We start from the raw sequence: 18,726 nt of genomic DNA on the forward strand, positions 1-18,726 counted from the left end.
TCCCACTTTGGCGGCACTTGAGGAGCCCTTCAGCCCGCCGCTGCACTGTAGGAACCCCTTTCTGGGCTGGCCAAGGCTGAAGCCGGCTCCCTCAGCTTGCAGGGAGGTGTGGAGAGAGAGGCGCGAGCGGGAACCGGGGCTGCGTGCAGCGCTTGCGGGCCAGCTGGAGTTCCGGGTGGGCGTGGGCTTGGCGGGCCCCGCACTCGGAGCAGCCCCCTGCCGGCCCCGGGCAATGAGGGGCTTAGCACCCGGGCCAGCGGCTGCGGAGGGTGTACTGGGTCCCCCAGCAGTGCCAGCCCACCGGCGCTGCTCTCGATTTCTCACCCGGCCTTAGCTGCCTTCCCGCGGGACAGGGCTCGGGACCTGCAGCCCGCCATGCTTGAGCCTCCCACCCCCTCCATGGGCTCCTGTGAGGCCTGAGCCTCCCCGATGAGCGCCGCCCCCTGCTCCACGGCACCCAGTCCCATCGACCACCCAAGGGCTGAGGAGTGTGGGCACACGGCGCAGGACTGGCAGGCAGTTCCACCTGCAGCCCCTGTGCGGGATCCACTGGGTGAAGCCAGCTGGGCTCCTGAGTAGGGTGGGGACGTGGAGAACCTTTATGTCTAGCTCAGGGATTGTAAATACGCCAATTGGCACTCTGTGTCTAGCTCAAGGTTTGTAAACACACCAATCAGCACCCTGTGTCTAGCTCAGGGTTTGTGAATGCACCAATTGACACTCTGTAGCTACTCTGGTGGGGACTTGGAGAACCTTTGTGTGGACACTCTGTATCTAGCTAATCTGGTGGGGAAGTGGAGAACCTTTGTGTCTAGCTCAGGGATTGTAAAGGCACCAATCAGCGCCCTGTCAAAACAGACCACTGGGCTCTACAAATCAGCAGGATGTGGGTGGGGCCAGATAAGAGAATAAAAGCAGGCTGCCCCAGCCAGCAGGGGCAACTTGCTCGGGTCACCTTCCACACTGTGGGAGCTTTGTTCTTTCGTTATTTGCAATAGCTCTTGCTACTGCTCACTCTTTGGGTCCACACTGCTTTTATGAGCTGTAACGCTCACCGTGAAGGTCTGCAGCTTCACTCCTGAAGCCAGCAAGACCACGAGCCCACCAGGAGGAAGGAACGACTCCAGACGCGCTGCCTTAGGAGCTCTAACACTCACCGCGAAGGTCTGCAGCTTCACTCCTGAGCTAGCAAGACCACGAACACATCCGAACATCAGAAGGAACAAACTCCAGACGCGCCACCTTAAGAGCTGTAACACTCACCGCCAGGGTCCGCGGCTTCATTCTTGAAGTCAGTGAGACCAAGAACCCACCGATTCCGGATACACTTTGACTCTTTCAGCCATCTGTGTGGTAGCATTTGCAGAAACATGGCCGCCAGGCTTGAGAGGAACTGCCAGGTGAATCCACTTCCCTTTCCTCCTCAGCTTTCCCCAGTGGGGCTGAAAGGCAAGGCCCTTTTAGCCAGCGCTCATGGCAGAGCAGGACTAACCTCCTTTATCAAAACCGGGGAAGGAGGCAGAGCTTTTCCGGTAAACCTCCCTCTTTGCCACACATTTCCTATGGAAAGACTGTCACGGGGAAGGAAGAGCTGTTATAATGAGATCATGAAGCCAGAGAAGCCATGGTTGTTCTGGATAGTGTTGGTGTGGGAGTAGCTATCTTAAGTGCCTTGAGGTGAGACCTTTAGAATTCTCAGTTTGGGGTCCATGGGAAGGGTCTCCAGAAAACTCTCAGAAAATATGAACTAAACCTAAGGGTATATGTGCACATTTTTCTGAGAAGAGGGTCTGTCTACACAGTAGACCCTTGAACAACATGGGTTTGAACTGCATGGGTCCACTTATACACATATATATTTCAATAAAAGTTATATCAGCTGGGCGCAGTGGCTCATGCCTGTAATCCCAGCACTTTGGGAGGCCGAGGCAGGTGGATCACGAGGTCAGGAGTTCGAGACCAGCCTGGCCAAGATGGCAAAACCCCGTTTCTACTAAAAATACAAATAGGCGTGGTGGTGGACGCCTGTAATCCCAGCTACTCGGGATGCTGAGGCAGGAGAATTGCTTGAACCTGGGAGGCAGAGGTTGCAGTGAGCCGAGATCGTGCCACAGCACTCTAGCCTAGGTGACAGAGCAAGATTCCGTCTCAAAAAAAAAAAAAAAAGTTATATGAAGTGTGCCTACCTCTCCTGCCTCCCCTTTCACTCTTCTACTTCTTTTACCTCTTCTGCCTCTCCCACCACTAAGACAGCAAGACCAACCCCTCTTCTTTCTCCTCCTTCTCAACTTACTCGACACGAAGATGATGAGGATAAGACCTTTATGATGATCCACTTCCACTTAATAAATAGTAAATAGTAAATAAATTGTCTCTGTCTTACAACTTTCTTAATAACATTTCTTTTTCTTTAGCTACTTTATAGTAGCTTTCTTCTGCTCTCTCCTCCTCTTCTTTTCTCCTCTATATTATATATATGTTATATTATATATGTATATATACACACAGTATATAATACATGTAATGTACAAAATATGCATTAATAGACTGTTTATGTTATTGGTAAGGCTTTGAGTCAGCAGTAGGCTATTAGTAGTTAAGTTACTGGGGAATCAAAAGTTATATGCAGATTTTTGACTGCGTGAGTGTCAGTGCTCCTGACCACTACATTGTTTAAGGGTCAACTGTATTCTGTAGCTGTCACCATATTCTCAAAGTTATCCAAGGGCCAAAAGAGGCTAAGATTTGCCCAGAATGAGCTACAGATAATGTGCTAAGCTGAAGGAAACCTAATAATTATGTAGTGGCTTTGTGACCACTGCCTGAGATGCCCTTGAAAAAGCCTAATTATTTGGCTTAAGCATCTGACTTTCTCTTTTCACTTTCTTTTTTCTTCATCTGACTGCCTTGGTTTATTCTCTATCATATTTCACCTGTCTCCTTCCTTCATTTGGAGTTGTCTTCTCTTTCTTGTCCTTCTCCATAACTCTCTTTTTCTTTCTCTAATGCAATAGATAACCAGAGGAGTTTGGCTTATAGTGGTGAAGTGGTCAGGTAGGTGAGAACATCTTCGATTGATTCCTCTTTCATCTTTTCCCACCATTCTAAATAGTGAATATAAGATATTAGAATTAAATAGGTAAAGTCATTTTGAAAGAGTCTGCATAGTTTCCTCTCAAGCCATGTAACATCTGACTATAATATATTATAAAGCACAGTGATGAACACCCCAGAAGGATAATGCTAACATCCTTCAGAAATTAATGGGAAATACTATGAATACTGTGAATAAATAGCCATAAAGGCTGGTTAAATCTTGTTACTTAAAGAACTATTTAAAAAATAATGCTACTTATATAACCAAAGTGAATCTCATTTTTCTGAAAATCAAATAATTATGCACAGCAAGGGCAAACATCTTGGCTTTTGCTAACTACAGAATTTTTTGACAAAATAGCTTTTTATGTTTTCAGAGTGCTGGTTGTTTTAAAGTTGTTTCCAAGATTGCATGCCCAAAGATCATCATCTTTAATTTCTTTTTTTTTTTTTTAGTGGTTTCAACTGAAAGATCAGTTTTGAACCTTTCACATTTTAAAAAATGATGTAATGCTTCCTTGATTATTTCAGCAGAACATAGAATCAGAATAACACAGTTTAGAGTTCTCAGATACTTCCTTTTTAATCTTCTTTAGGAACATATTTCATAACGAGTTCTGGCCTAAAATGTGATCCTGGTTTTCATCAGATTTCAAAAGTTCTATTCTCAGCTAAAATGAGGTAGAAAGTCAAATGACTTTTGGCTTTTTAATTTAGTGTTCGTGGTTTCACACAGTTTTAATATGTTTGAGGACAAGATTTCATTTTGAGGAGAAGGGTTTAAAGCCCCAGTAATCCAACACAGCCCTGTGAGTTGCACTGTCTCAAATCGAGGCTATAATGTTTTTATGTTTTTTAGAAAGATTGATGAAGACCATGGTTCTTATGGATAAATCCATCAATGTATTTGGGACAAAATTGGTCTTTAAAACATATAAATGTTATTTTGCTCCCTATTTAAAACTCCGAAGATGCCTGTATCACTTGTCTATCACTGCACAACACACCACCACTGTTTTTATGTTTTTAGAACACAAAACTATTTTCTCACAATTCTGTGGGTTGGGCTCAGCTAGGTGGTTGGTCTGCTGGTCTTCCCTGGTCACTCTTGTGACTATAGTCATCTCAAGTTTGACTGAGGTCGGGTGGACTAGACAGCCTCCCAGGGAGCTGATGCTATTTGTTGATCATGGTGCTCTGGTTCTCCTCCAAATGGCACTCATGCCCTAATTGGCTAGACTAATTTTTTTTTTTTACATGATGGACTCAGAGCAGCATTGTAAGGAGAGATGAAAGCTGCAGGGCCTTAGTGTCACTTCTTCCACATTCTCTTGGTTACAGGCCAGACCTAGTTCAAGAAGAAGAAAAACGGACTTTACCTCTTGATGAGAGGAGCCTCAAAGTCACATTGCAAAGGAGCATCCATACAGAGATACGAAGATTGTTTGGTCATCTTTGCAAACCATCTACCATAGCTCTTCCTCACAGGTAGAACAGAAAACAAAGATTTACTATGGCCTACAAGTCCGCACATCACCTGATGTCTGCCTTCCTTTTCAATCTTGTATTGTTCTACTCATCCTTTTTTTTCACAGGCCTTCTTTCTGTTATTCAAACTTGCCCACCTTGCAGTTCCCTCTGTCTAAAGTGCTCCTTCCTTAAATCTTGGCTCCTTCTCAACATTCAGTTCTCAGTTCAATGTCATTTCCTCAGAATGTTTAAAGTTGCCTCTTCAACTTTCTTAGCTTCTTTTTGTTTTATTACTGTATGTACTTTTATCTATTTTATTTATCACTCTCTGAAATTACCTTATTATTTATTTACTTATTTATCTTTAAATTTTGGTAGGTTTTTGGGGGAACAGTTGGTTTTTGGTTACATGGATGTGTTCTTTAGTGGTGATTTCTGAGATTTTAGTGCACCCATCACCCAAGCAGTGTACACTGTACCCAACGTGTAGTCTTTTATCACTCACCCACCTCCCAACTTTTCCCTTCAGTCCCTAAAGCCCATTGTATCATTCTTTATTATTATTATTGCTGTTATTTGAGATAGAGTCCCACTCTGTGGCCAGGCTGGAGTGCGGTGGCGCGATCTTGGCTCACTGCAACCTCTGCCTCCTGGGTTGAAGTGATTCTTCTGCCTCAGCCTCCCAAGTAGCTGGGACTACAAGCATGCGTCACCATGCCCAGCTAATTTTTGTATTTTTAGTAAAGACGGGGTTTCACCATGTTAGCCAGGATGGTCTCGATCTCTTGACCTCATGATCCGCCCGCCTGGGCCTCCCAAAGTGCTGTGATTTCAAGTGTGAGCCACTGCGCCTGGCCATTGTATTATTCTTATGCCTTTGCGTCCTCACAGCTTAGCTCCCACTAATAAATGAGAACATTTGATGTTTGGTTTTCCATTCCTGAGTTACTTCGCTTAGAATAATGGTCTCTGATTCCATCCAGGTTGCTGTGAATGCCATTATTTATTTCATTCCCTTTTATGTCTGAGTAGAAATTCCATGGTGTGTGTGTGTGTGTGTGTGTGTGTGTATCACATTTTCTTTATCTACACATTGATTGATGGGCATTTGAGCTGGTTCCATATTTTTGTGATTGCAAATTTTGCTGCTATAAACCTGCACGTGCAAGTGTCTTTGAAATTGCCTTATTAAAAATATGCTTATTGCTTATTTTCCTACTAGGATATGAGTTCTATGAAAGCTAGGGCTTTGTCTGTTTTGTTTATTTTTTCTATGTGCAGGGACTAAAATAGGCCTATAATAATTGTTCTTAACATTAACTACACTTTGGAACCACTCAGAGGGTGCACCCAGGCTGCACTCCAGACAACTGGTGGTGCCAAGTGATCTCAAAGTGCAGCTAAGGTTAAGAACCATTGGCCTTGCCTGAAAAACTTTATAGAAGAGATAGAAATAGGACTAAGTCTTAGAGAGAATGTAAGATTTCAACAGGTGGAGGAAAGGCGGCCTTCCTGTCAGGGTGGGCATAGGAGAAACAAAGAGGATAGGAAACGGAAGTTGCACAATGAGCAATGCCAAGACAAGCCCTGTAAACTTGATTTAGTGAGCAGTTGCTACCTCGATTATTCTTCCTGAATTTTCCAAGCAAGCTCTGATTTGAAATATTTTATTTCATTTTCCACTTAAACCAACAAAACATCTTTTAACATTTCAGCATCCAAACTTCATTTATTTTTCTTTTCTTTCTTTCTTTTTTTTTTTTTTTTTTTTTTTGATAGGATCTTGCTCTGCTGCTTAGGCTGGAGTGCAGTGGCATAATCATGGCTCCTGCAGCCTCCACCTCGCAGGGCTCAAGCAGTCCTTCCAGCTCAGCCTCCCAAGTAGCTGGGACTATAGTCACACACCACCACGACTGACTAAATTTTTGTAGAGATGGGGTCTGTCTTCATTGCCTGGGTTCAAGTGATTCTCCCACCTCAGCCTCCCAAACTGCTGGGATTATAGGCATGAGCCACTGGACCTGACCCACAAACTCCATTTTAAATGCCTGGAGGAAGCCACACTAGATTTTGTTAAATTGATCAATGTTAGAGTTTACCCAGAACAATTTAATTCAAAAGAGTAAGGCCACCCTTTTCTTATAGCCGTGACACTACTGAGCCATCATCAGGGGTTGTGACTTGCTTCTTTCTTCCAAATGCCTCTCAGATCTACCTGTGACTTTCTATCCCCATTACCATGAGCCATTTCCGCTTTACTGGATAAATGTACCAGCCTGGCTGAGGTTTCCAGCTCTTTCCTCTTCCTGTCTCCAATCTCCAATCTGTTCTAACAGATCAATTATAAGACACCACTCTCGTCGCTTCTATGCCCTCCTTAAGAACCTAGAGTGGCTTCCTCCAGGCATTTCCCATATTATGGAATATATTTTCTGAAGAAAAATACAGGAATTATCACCTGATGCATGCAGTTTATTTGGTAGAAAAAAACTTTGAAAACTTGGATTTATGTGTAGGAGGTATGGGAGCAAAAAGGGGAGTACCTAGTGGTGAGAAATTTGGGGACAACTACTCTAAACAGCTGCCTAAGAGGATCTTGATTAGAGCAGTTGGTTAATTACTGAGAAATTCCAGGGAAAAAAAAGCTACATTCTAAATAAACGTTTATCAGCACATAACATTTGACTAGTCTGTTCAAAGGTTCCTGTTGCAACTCATTCTGGCAGCACTTGTGTAAAACCAAGGTAGAGCAGTAAGTGACAAAGGTTTTATTTATCTCCTGTTATTATCTGTTGACTTTTAAAGGGCTCAGTAATGAACAGCTGCAGATTAGCTAACCCATGGGAAAGGGTGAAGCAATGTCTTGTGAGGCCCAAGGTTCCCGTCAGCCCCTTTGGAGCCCTCCAAGCCAGTCAAGGTCATGGGCTTATACTGAGAGAGAGCACCTCAACGGACCCTTTTATTGTAGAGCTATGTGAATGAGGCCCAAAGAGTGGAAGGAATGTATTCAAAGCCACACCATTAGATAAGAATCTGGCCAACGTAAAATGAAACTACTAATTTGAGAGAGTTCACATTAATTGTGCTCTGATCAAACTAGACACTTTCTGTATATTATATCCTCTCTTCAGTACTGCAGTCTTGTGATATAGGTATTATTTTTCCCATTTTATATTCAAGAGACCTGAGACTCACAGAGGCCAAGTATTAATATCTCACCCAACGTCCCAAGTAAATGGCAGAGCTGGGATTCCAATTTAATATCTTTGACTATGAAAATCTTTGATCACATTTTCTGAATTATAGTGTCTCCAAATGGAAGAAATTTCTTTCTGTATAAGCCTCATAGTTCCTGTTCTTTGGAATTTATAAACAATGATGGTGATGATGATAATAATAATAATAATAACTTATATTTTCTTGGTGTCTACCAGTAATAGCAGGCATTGTCGTAGCTTCTGGGAATACATAAGTGAATAGAAGAAAGAAAAATTCCTGAACATAATATATAAGCAATTTCTGTAGTTTTTTTTTTTAAAGGGTGGTGTGATGAGGAAAATAAATAGGGCAAGATAAAGGGGAATGAAAATATTTGAGCATGTGGCAAGTTCAAAAAGGAGAATCAGGGAAGGCTTCACTAAGAAGGTGATACTGGAGCAAAGACCTGAAGGACGTAAAGATGCAGATATCTGGAGTGAAATCTTTGAGGCAGACAGAAGAGGATGTGCAAAGGCCCTGAGGTGGAAACACGCCCTGTGGATTTGAGGACATCGAGATGATTACTGTGACTAGAATGATTACAGTGAAAGGGAGAATGGTGGGACATGAGGTCAGGCAAAATGGGAGCCAGATTGTGTGGGGCCTTGTAAGCTATGGTAAAGCTGTTGGCTCTTAATTCTTTGTGAAAGGAGGGAATCCTTTGCAGGGTGTTTGGCAGGGTAGAGACAAGATCTGGCTTCCAAATTAAAAATATTCCTCTGGCTGTTGTGTTGAGGAAAGTCAAGGGTGAGAAGGACAGTGAGACCACATAGAAATCTACTTCAAATATCTAGATGAGGCTGGGCCTGGTGGCTCATGCCTGTAATCCCAGCACTTTGGGAGGCCGAGGTGGGAGGATCACCTAAGGTCAAGAGTTCAAAACCAGCCTGGCCAACATTGTGAAACCCCATCTCTGTTAAAAATACAAAATTATCCAGGTGTGGTGGCACATGCCTGTAGTCCCAGCTACTCGGGAGATTGAGACAAAAGAATCACTTGAACCCGGAGGCAGAGGCTGCAGTGAGCTGAGATCACACCATTGCACTTCAGCCTGGGTGAGACAGCAAGATTCCATCTAAAAAAAAAAAAAGCAAAGGATAGAAAAAAAGAAAAAAAAAGTCTGGATGGGAGATGATGATGGCTTAGATTAGGGTGATAGCAATGCAGGTGGAGTAAAGTGACTGGGTTCTGGGTAAGATTTGCTGTGGGATTTGAGAGAAAGAGAGGAATCAAGGATACCTACAGCTTTCCTGCTGGGTATCTACCTCTCTCCTTGCACTGAATCCTCTAAATAACAATGCCACAGAGGATTTATGTGTTCAAGAGCCTTCACAGTGTGTGTGTGACAGATGGCAAAGCATTTTACAGTAAACTATTTCATCAAAACAATCTTTTCATGTCATAGTGTTGTGAATTCTAAGTAGTAAGAATCAGAATACAGTGCCATTATCTCTCTGCTTGATCCATGATCCGAGTCACTTAACCTCTCTGAGCCTCCATTTATTTTTCTGTAAAATGGGGATCGCTCTTCTGCTGCCTCAATTGTGAGGGAATGTGAACTCTATGAGAGTAGTGACTGTTGGAATGTTGCTGTACCCAGGCATTTCCAAATGTGCCCAACACGTAGTAGGTTCTCAACAAATAGTTGCTGAGTGACTGAATGAGAAAGACCTTTGGGGAAAATACATAAATCTATGTGAGGTTAATTATTAGTGAATTAAGGTAACTGCTGAGACAAGGAGCTTTTGGGGAGGCCTGAATTAACAGGATAATTACTTTGCTTTGACTCTGCCTGTCATTTCTAGTTGTTCATATAATGGAATAATGAGGACATCCCCTCAGAGTTTCTAGCTCTGGTGCTCATAAGCATTTTCAGAAGCCAACAGCACCTGGACAACTTATATAAGAACAGCTTTGATGAACACCCTTTCTGAAATTAAGAACATCTGCTCCTTTTTTAGTCTCATTAGAGAGTTTCTTTGCACCATGAATCTGTTCGCTAGTGAAGTTGACAATACAAATGTACAAGGTACACAAAGCCAGAGGGAATTTAATTCTAATCTCAAGTCAGGGAATGTGAATCCTGTAACAGTGACTGTATTGGATTACTGCTGTACCACGGCACTTAAAAAGGTGCCTGACACATAGTGGTTCTCAATAAATAGTTGTTGAAAAGCTAAATTAATGAGAATGTACTTGAAGACTTTTGGGGAAAGTACATAAATCTATGTTAGGTTTATGTATGTTAATACATGAAAACACTTAGAATGCCTGGCTATAGAAAATACTTAAGAAGCACTAGCTATTCTTATTACCTGTAAATTCTCTCCTTCCTTCCTTCTTCCTCCTTTCCTCCCTCTCTTCCTTCTTCCCTTTCCTTCCTTCCTTCCTTCCTTCTTTCCTTCCTTCTTCATTAATCCATTTGTTTTACAAATGTTTTCTGACACCTGTTTTGTGGCAGGTGCGGGGGAAATGAAGGTGAATGAGACATTGCCTCTGCTCATGAGATATTCACATGAAGCCAATTAGAAAACAATTTGGAAGTGGCATTTGATCAACTCATCTCTTTCCTGACATATTAATGTAACATAAATGCTTGAGTGGGTAGCCTTACGTTCCCCAGACTTTTGAGGTCCCTTCTCTCATCATAATGAAATAAAATGACTCAAGCCTCCATTGTATGCACTGTGGGGAACCCAGCACCCTGCCTTAAGCTTTCTGAGTGGTCACTTCTTACTCCAGTTTCTCTCCTGCTCTGTTTGTCATTTTGCCTCCTACCTTCTCTGTGCTCTCTCTGAATGGATTTACCACAAGAAACCCCAAATCACACCAACTCAAAGCGACAATGGATAAGAGATTTTTTCCTGTGTATTTTATGTGGCTAATGGGAGGTGAAGTATATGATTTAAACACAGAATTGGAAAACAACTGCAATGTCAGATTTTGGTATTCCTTGAAATGTTCTAGCCATTTTCCTCAATTTCCCCATTAGAGATGTTCCTCTTTAGACTTCAGCTTGTTGCTCTCTAAATGGGACTCTCTTTTACTCCTTATAATGTTCTTTTATGACCCCTCCTGCTCTTTCTAGAAACTGGGGTGTGGGTGGGGGTGCAAGTGTTGAAACAGGAAGACCAGAAATAAGGCTGTGGCAGAAATCTAGGCTACCGATGATGGTGATTTGGACCATCGTGAGTGGAAGTGGTGAGAAATGGGCAGGTAGATTTGGAATTGTTTTAAAGGTAGAGTTGACAGGTTTGCTGATAGATTAGATATGGGGTTTTAGAGAAATAAAGTCAAGGACGGCTCCAAGATTCTTGGCCTGAACAACAGGAAGAAGAGAATTAGTAAAAGTAATACATGTTTAATGCAGAGTATCTGGAAAATATCTGAAATATATGTAAGGAAACAGGAATTGCTCACAATTGCTATAATCTAATGATCATCTTTGTTAACATTTTGGTGTGTTTCTATCTGGTCATTATTTTCTTCCTTGTTAATTGTTCCAGGATGTGTGTGTATGTAGCAGGGGGTATGTGTGTGTGTGTACAATATGCATATTTTATACATATACATACTCAAACTTATATATTTATCATGCATTAAGACAAAATGTAACACAATGAAAATATCTCTGAGCTATTGATACCCAACATTTTTCTGTTAGCAAGCAGGATATGGAGACACACTTCTCTGTAACATTATTTTCTAACATTCTGTTATTCTGTCATTAAAACATTCTAGAGGCCAGGCGTGGTGGCTCACGCCTGTAATCCCAGCACTTTGGGAGGCTGAGGCAGATCACTTGAGGTCAGGAGTTTGAGACCAGCCTGGCCAACATGGTGAAACCCCGTCTCTACTGAAAATACAAAAATTAGCCAGGCATGGTGGCGCATACCTGTAGTCCTAGCTGCTTGGGAGGCTGAGGCAGGAGAATCACTTGAACCCGGGAGGTGGAGGTTGCAGTGAGCCGAGATCGCACCATTGCACTCCAGCCTGGATGACAGCACAAGACTCCATCTCAAAAAAAAAAAAAAAAGTTTTTAAAAAAATAATTTTTAATAATGCATAATATACCATAGCATAGCTGTGACATAACGCCTTTAACTATTTCTCTATTTTTGGACATCTGGGCACTTTCCATTTTTGTACTATTAAAGATAATGCTGCAATCTTTGTATGTAAATATTTATGTATGTCTCTGATTATTTCCTCATGAGAGGAAGTGCTGAATGGAAAATCACCGGGTCAACATTTTTTAAACAATTCTGATCATTCCTCAGGATTATACCTAACACATGGTGGTGATAAGCTAAGACTTTAAAGTCCCCAGCAGTGAAAATTTAAACACTCACTTATTCAGTTTCTCACCATGCTTTTAAAACCGGTGCCTACTTCTCTTCCAACTTTGATTAAAGTATTAATTAAAAAGCTATTATTAATCTGTGTTAATGAGCATGAAGAGCATTTGAAAGTCATGTAGAAGCTGATGATTATGAAATATCCAACACAGTGCCCTTTATTTCATAACAGAAGAATTTTCTTTTTGATCACCGCTATGTCAATTTCTTTCACTTGTAGACCTCTGTTTGGCAGGGCATGGTGCTGGGCCCAATATTAGATATTCCTTCCTCCCTCCCTCCCTCTTTCTCTCTCTCTCTCTCTCTCTTCCTTCCTTCCTTTGTCTCTTTCTCTCTTTCTTTCCTTCCCTCCCTCCATCCCTCCTTTCCTTCCTTCTTCTTTTTTTTTTTTTTTGACAAGGTCTTGCTCTGTTGCCCAGGCTGGAGTGCAGCGGTGTGATCACAGCTCACTGCTGCCTCCACCTCCTGGGCTCAAGTGATCTTCCCACCTCAGCCTCCTGAGTAGCTGGGACCACAGGTGTGCACCACCACACCTGGCTAATTTTTTTTTTTTAATTATTTTTTGTAGAGACAGGGTCTTTCTGTTTCCCAGGGTAGACTCAAACTCCTGGAGTCAAGTGACCCTCCCACCTTGGCCTCCCAAAGTGCTGGGATTACAGGTGTAAGCCACTGCAACTGGCCAATTTTTCTAAAACTACAAACCAAATCTAAAGATAATGAGTGTTTTTCTAAACTGATGGCTTCTCCGGCTGCTAACTAAGGATATTATTTAGGATGATGTTAAACAACTGAGACCTAGTAAAACAATTGGGGAAATTCAGATGTGCAGGCAAGAGAAAACATGAGAACAAAGTTAGATCTCTGGCTCTGAGGCAGACTTAGGCTTCCGCAATCCTCGCTGTATTGTTTGGTTTCTGATATGGCTTGGCAGAGGTGCAACAAGTGTGGTTATATTATTCACATTTAATATAGTTAAGTTCATTTGTTACTGTTTGTATTTCATTTTCTGTTCCCCTTCCTCTCTGCCCCCATGGACACACTCATCTTAGTTGGTGTTAATTGACTTTATTTTTTGACATGTGAAACATTACATTGATTCTAGAGTCAAGGCTGTCCAAAAGGTATATTCAGAGAAGTGCCCCTGCACCAGCCCCACCCCCATCCCTGCCACCCAATTCCTCTTTCTCCACCTTCTCTACTTCATTCCCACTTACTCCTTGCAGGTAATAATCTCATTAGTTTCTGGATTGTTCTTCCTGCATTTCTTCTGTGCTAAGGAGCAGAAAGAGGTATATTTTCTTACAGAACCTTCTTTTTTTTTTTTTGAGACAGTCTTGCTCTGTTGCCCAGGCTGGAGTGCAATGGCACAATCTCAGCTAACTGCAGCCTCCACCTCCCTGGTTCAAATGATTCTCTTGCTTCAGTCCCCTGAGTAGCTGGGACTACAGGTGTCCACCACCACACCTGGCTAATTTTTGTATTTTTAGTAGAGACGGGGTTTCACCATGTTGGCCAGGCTGGTCTCGAACTCCTGACCTCAAGCGATCCACCCACCTCAGCCTCCTAAAGTGCTGAGATTACAGGCCAGCCTGGCTTAGAACCTTCTGTCTTACTTGAAGGGTAGCAAATTGTATATACTCTTTTTCATTTTGCCCTTTTTCATTTGGTAATATAGCCTGTAGATTACACCCTTCCAGCTCATGGAAATGTTCCTCATTCTCTTTTTCTTTTCTTTTCTTTTTCTTTCTTTTCTTCTTCTTCTTCTTCTTTTTTTTTTTTTTGATGGAGTCTTGCTCTGCCATCAGACTGGAGTACAGTGGCACGATCTTGGCTCACTCCAACCTCCGCCTCCTGGGTTCAAGTGATTCTCCTGCCTCAGCCTCCCGAGTAGCTGGGACTACAGGCACGTTCCACCACGCCCAGCTAATTTTTGTATTTTTAGTGGAGACGGGGTTTTACCATGTTGGCCAGGATGGTCTCCTCTTGACCTCGTGATCCGCCTGCCTTGGCTTCCCAAAGTGCTAGGATTACAGGCGTGAGCCACCATGCCCAGCCTCCCATTCTTTTTTTACAGCAGCATAATACTGCCTTGTGTAGATACATTATAGTTTATCCAACCAGGGTCCTAAATATGGGTGTTTAGGTTGTTCAATATTTTTCAGTTAAAACAATGATGCAGTAAATAACTATATATATATACACACACACACATATATATACATATATATATATAGACACACACACGTTGGAGATACATGTTGGAAATGTATCTTCAGTGGGATCGCTGGTTCAAAAGGTAAGTGCAAATGTAGTTTTGTAATGCACTGCCAAATTTCCTTCCAGGATTGTTTTACCAGTGTGCATTCCCACCAACAATGTATAAGGGTGCCTGTTTCCCCATAGTCTTGCCAACAGAAAGTGCGGTCATAATCTCATTTTTGTCATCTGAGAAATGGTACCTCTTCAAACTCTGACTTCTGTCCCCTCAATTTGGCAAGATTGCCAAGTGAGTTCTGCTTGGATAACCCTTCATGCACTGGGGTCTGGAAACTGCCTCCAGGAAGTAAGATGGGGCAATCGCAAAGCTTACCTCATTTGTTTCACTTTTCTCAGGGATGATAGCCCTAAGTCCTATTACCCAATGTCTAAAAGCCATCATTTCACGTATTTTATCTAGTTTTCTGGTTGCTCAAGGAAAGAGCATAAAGCCTTTCCCTGTTACTCAGTCATGGTTAGAAGTGGAAGCTGGTTCAACATTCATCTAAGATTCCCAGACAGAGAGAGGAAAGAATCAAAGATTAGCAAAGCAATAGAAAAACATTCTAGAGCTAAATAGAGATATATTCTTAGATTGAAAGGACCCAGAAAATTCCAAGCAGAATGAATGCAACAAAAATCCACCTGGTTAAAATTCTGAACTCTATAATGAAAAAAGAAAACAAAATAGAGAATGTCTACAGAGGAAAAGAAAAGAAAAGAGAAACGGAAGCTTTCTCTACAAAAGGAAGAGAAGTTGAGTAGTAACAGACTTCTTGTTGGTGGAGCACTAAAATACAGTGAGCCAAATTCTCAAAAGCCTGAGGGAATTTGATTTGGAACCTAAAATTCTGTAACCAGGCAAATTAGAATACGACTGGTAGTAGGATTTTTTTTTTTTTTTTTTTTGAGGCGGAGTCTCGCGCTGTCGCCCAGGCTGGATTTTAAGAGAATATTGTGAACAGTTTAACAGCAACAAATTTGAAAATAAAGTTGAGGCTGGGTGCGGTGGCTCACGCCTGTGATCCTAGCACTTTGGGAGGCCCGAGGCAGGTGGATCACGAGGTCAGGAGATGGAGACCATCCTGGCTAACACAGTGAAACCCCGTCTCTGCTAAAAATACAAAAAATTAGCCAGGTGTGGTGGTGGGTGCCTGTAGTCTCAGCTACTCGAGAGGCTGAGGCAGGAGAAAGGCGTGAACCCAGGAGGCAGGGCTTGCAGTGAGCCGAGATTGCGCCACTGCACTCCAGCCTGGGCGACAGAGCAAGACTCCTGTCTCAAAACAAACAAACAAAAACAAAACAAAACAAAAAAAAGTTGAACTGGATAATTTTCATGGAAAACACAAATTACCAAAATTGACTCAAGAAGATACAGAAAAATTGAATAGACCTACATTCATAGAGGTAATTGAAAATTAATTTCAAAACACACCTATTAAAGAGACACTAGGGCCAGACGCATCTATAGGAGAGTTTTATTGAATTTCAAGGAACAGATGAGAAACTATGGAAAGCTTTGTAACTCATCTGAAGAGGCTACCATGGCCGGGTGCAGTGGCTCAGACCTGTAATTCCAGCACTTTGGGAGGCTGAGGCAGGTGGATCATTTGAGGTCAGGAGTTCCTAACCATCCTGGCCAACATGGTGAAACCCCAATTCTACTAAAAATACAAAAATTAGCTGGGCATGGTGACGGGTGCCTATAATTGCAGCTACTTGGGAGGCTGAGGCAGGAGAATCGCTTGAACCCGGGAGGTGGATGTTATAGTGAGCTGAGATGGCACCATTGCACTTCAGCCTAGGCAACAAGAACGAGACTCTGTCAAAAAAAAAAAAAAAATGCTACCAGACTCTGTTACCAAAGTCAGACAAGGATAATGGACTGTGAAGGTCTAATTGGGAAAGAGAAAGCTTGCCAGTTATCGAAAAATGGTAAAATAAAGGAAAAAATACAAAACTAGATATATAACACTGTTACTCAGGTAACTGAAAGGACAGAAAGAGAACTCTCAGTTACCACAATTTTAGCAGCTGCAGAAAGCAGCTTCTATTTCAGGGGGTGAAGGAATAAAGGGAATAAGTTGGATTTATTAGTATATAGAAGTTCGGAGGAGGAGCCCCATGAACTGAAACTCAGATCTATGAGGAGGGGCTGCTGCCCCGCCTGTACTGGTGTCTCTGAGGGGAGGGGCATGATGAAGCTGGTTCTCCAAGTGTTGGAAAACCCCAAACTGGATTCCGTTGTTGCTATGGGAAAAGCCACTGTATGGATAAAGAAGCATTGCTGGGCTACCGCACACAGGAAAAGGAAGCAGACAGAAGAACATAGCAAGCTGTCAGGCAGGAGCAAATCCTTTCTTCCTCTTCTAGCCCTGCAGTCTCCTTTGTTAGTCTAATAAGAAGCCAGCTGGCAAGGCAGAAATACAGTTTGCAGAGTTCCAGCTCCAGCATCTCAAATCAAAGCATGGAAGGGTAGACTTGGAGCTGAGAGACAATCATGGAACAAGGGACACAGTGAGCACACTCAGAAGGAAATTTATGCCCATCCCACTTATAAATGGATGAAAAATCTTAAGCAAATCATTTGTATAAAAATGGGACTTTTTTGCCCAGAGAAATACACTATAGACAAAGCTAAGAAATGTGTGACTGGCTGGGTGTGGTGACTCATGCCTGTAATCTCAACATCTTGGGATGCCAAGGCGGGAGGATCACTTGAGCCCAGGAGTTTGAGACCAGCCTAGGCAACACAGTGAAACCCCATCTTTATAAAAATAATACAAAAATTAACGAGGCATGGTGGCACACACCTGTAGTCCTAGCTACTTGGGAGGCTGAGGTGGGAAGATTGCTTGAGCCCTGAAGGTCAAGGCTGCAGGGAGCCACGATCACACCACCTGGGTGACAGTGACAGAGTGAGACTCTGTCTCAAGCGAAAGAAAAGAAAGGAAATGTGTGACTGATTGGGAATAATGTTTTTGCAACATAGTTAACAAATATTTAGCCCCAATAACCTTTTCCAATATTAAATCTATAAATGTATGGATTTAGGACTTTTAGTTATTTATTAACAATGTACTATGAGCCAGGCACTATGCTAGTTCTTTGCAGACATGATTTAGTTCTCAGAACTACCCTATGGAGTTGATATTATTATCTCTATCTGGCAGATGAAAAACGGACGCTAAGGAAGTATAAGAAACTTGCTTAATTTCTCACAGTTTCTAAGTGGTGAGGCCAAGATTCAATACCAGCTCTGTCTAACCAGAGCTCTTTCCCATGCCCTTTCCTCTTCCTTGTGCTAAATTAGTTTACCTTGAACATTTCTAAAATTGCACTATTATCTCACATAAAGTATTCTCTGACCTCATCTTTTATGCTATGATCCAGCAGAGTATTATGCCCTTAAATTATCACTAACACAAGGAAAGAATAAGTGCATTATAAGGATAGTGTAATGTCACTGAGTCTACAAATATTTATTCTAAGTGAAGGGAGAGGGATAGCTTATCACATCCATTCACAATTAAACACTTGGCAAAAACAGTAGCTAATAGAGAAATTTGAAGTTGGCCAGTTCACTAATTTGGTGCATGATGCTGTCAGAATTATTCATCAGCTTGGCTTCATGCTGACAAGCAATTATTTCTCCAAGGCTAAGTGAATTTCATGACCCAAACCCATAGGAAACTCTTAAGCATGGAATTTAAAGATGTTCACTTTATCAACAAATGAGTCCAAACTAATTCTTGATTTGGAATAATGTGGTGAAACAAACAAGGAAGGTCCCAAAAATTTAAAAATCTTTATTTAGATTTTAAAAACCTATGGTTTCTGTTTTTCACCTTATCTTTGGCTAAATATTTGAACAGATTTGGAATTTCAAAGCCAAATGGATCATTTTGAGTTACATTCTTTATTTTTTAGAGGAGTTTTAGATCCACAGCAAAATCAAACAAAGTACAGATTTTCCATATACACCTGAGCACAAATGCATAGCCTCTCCTACTAGCAACACCCAGCACCAGAGTGCTACATTTTTTACAATCAGTGAACCTACACTGACACATCTTTTTCATTCAAAGGCCATAGTTTGCATTAGGGTTCACTCTTGGTGTTGTACATTCTGTGAGTTTGGACAAATGCATAATCATTTGTATCCACTATTATAGAATCAGTATTTTCAGAGTTACATTTTAAAATATTTATTTCCTTGTGATAATGCTAGATTATAACTACTGTTAGCTTTGTGATATGGGATGGTTAACATCTCTTGAGCTAGTTC

At 41.9% G+C, this 18,726-nt stretch overlaps 1 protein-coding gene across 4 annotated transcripts in view; it reads left to right on the plus strand.

Annotated features, from left to right (window-relative positions):
- The first annotated feature begins 905 nt into the window (after positions 1 to 905).
- Positions 906 to 18,726, plus strand: part of NR1H4 (nuclear receptor subfamily 1 group H member 4) — a 132,993-nt gene continuing 115,172 nt past the window's right edge. The window contains exons 1-3 of one of the 4 annotated variants that reach the window (XM_055358757.2): positions 908 to 1,400; positions 3,015 to 3,054; positions 4,438 to 4,584. The gene's annotated coding sequence lies outside the window, so the exon portion shown is untranslated. Of the gene's footprint in view, positions 1,678 to 3,014; positions 3,055 to 4,437; positions 4,585 to 18,726 lie in introns of all 4 variants that reach the window. The other 3 variants (XM_055358760.2, XM_055358759.2, XM_055358758.2) reach the window with 3 other exon arrangements.

Source organism: Gorilla gorilla, chromosome 10 (assembly GCF_029281585.2).
Source record: "Gorilla gorilla gorilla isolate KB3781 chromosome 10, NHGRI_mGorGor1-v2.1_pri, whole genome shotgun sequence".
NCBI lineage: Eukaryota > Metazoa > Chordata > Mammalia > Primates > Hominidae > Gorilla > Gorilla gorilla.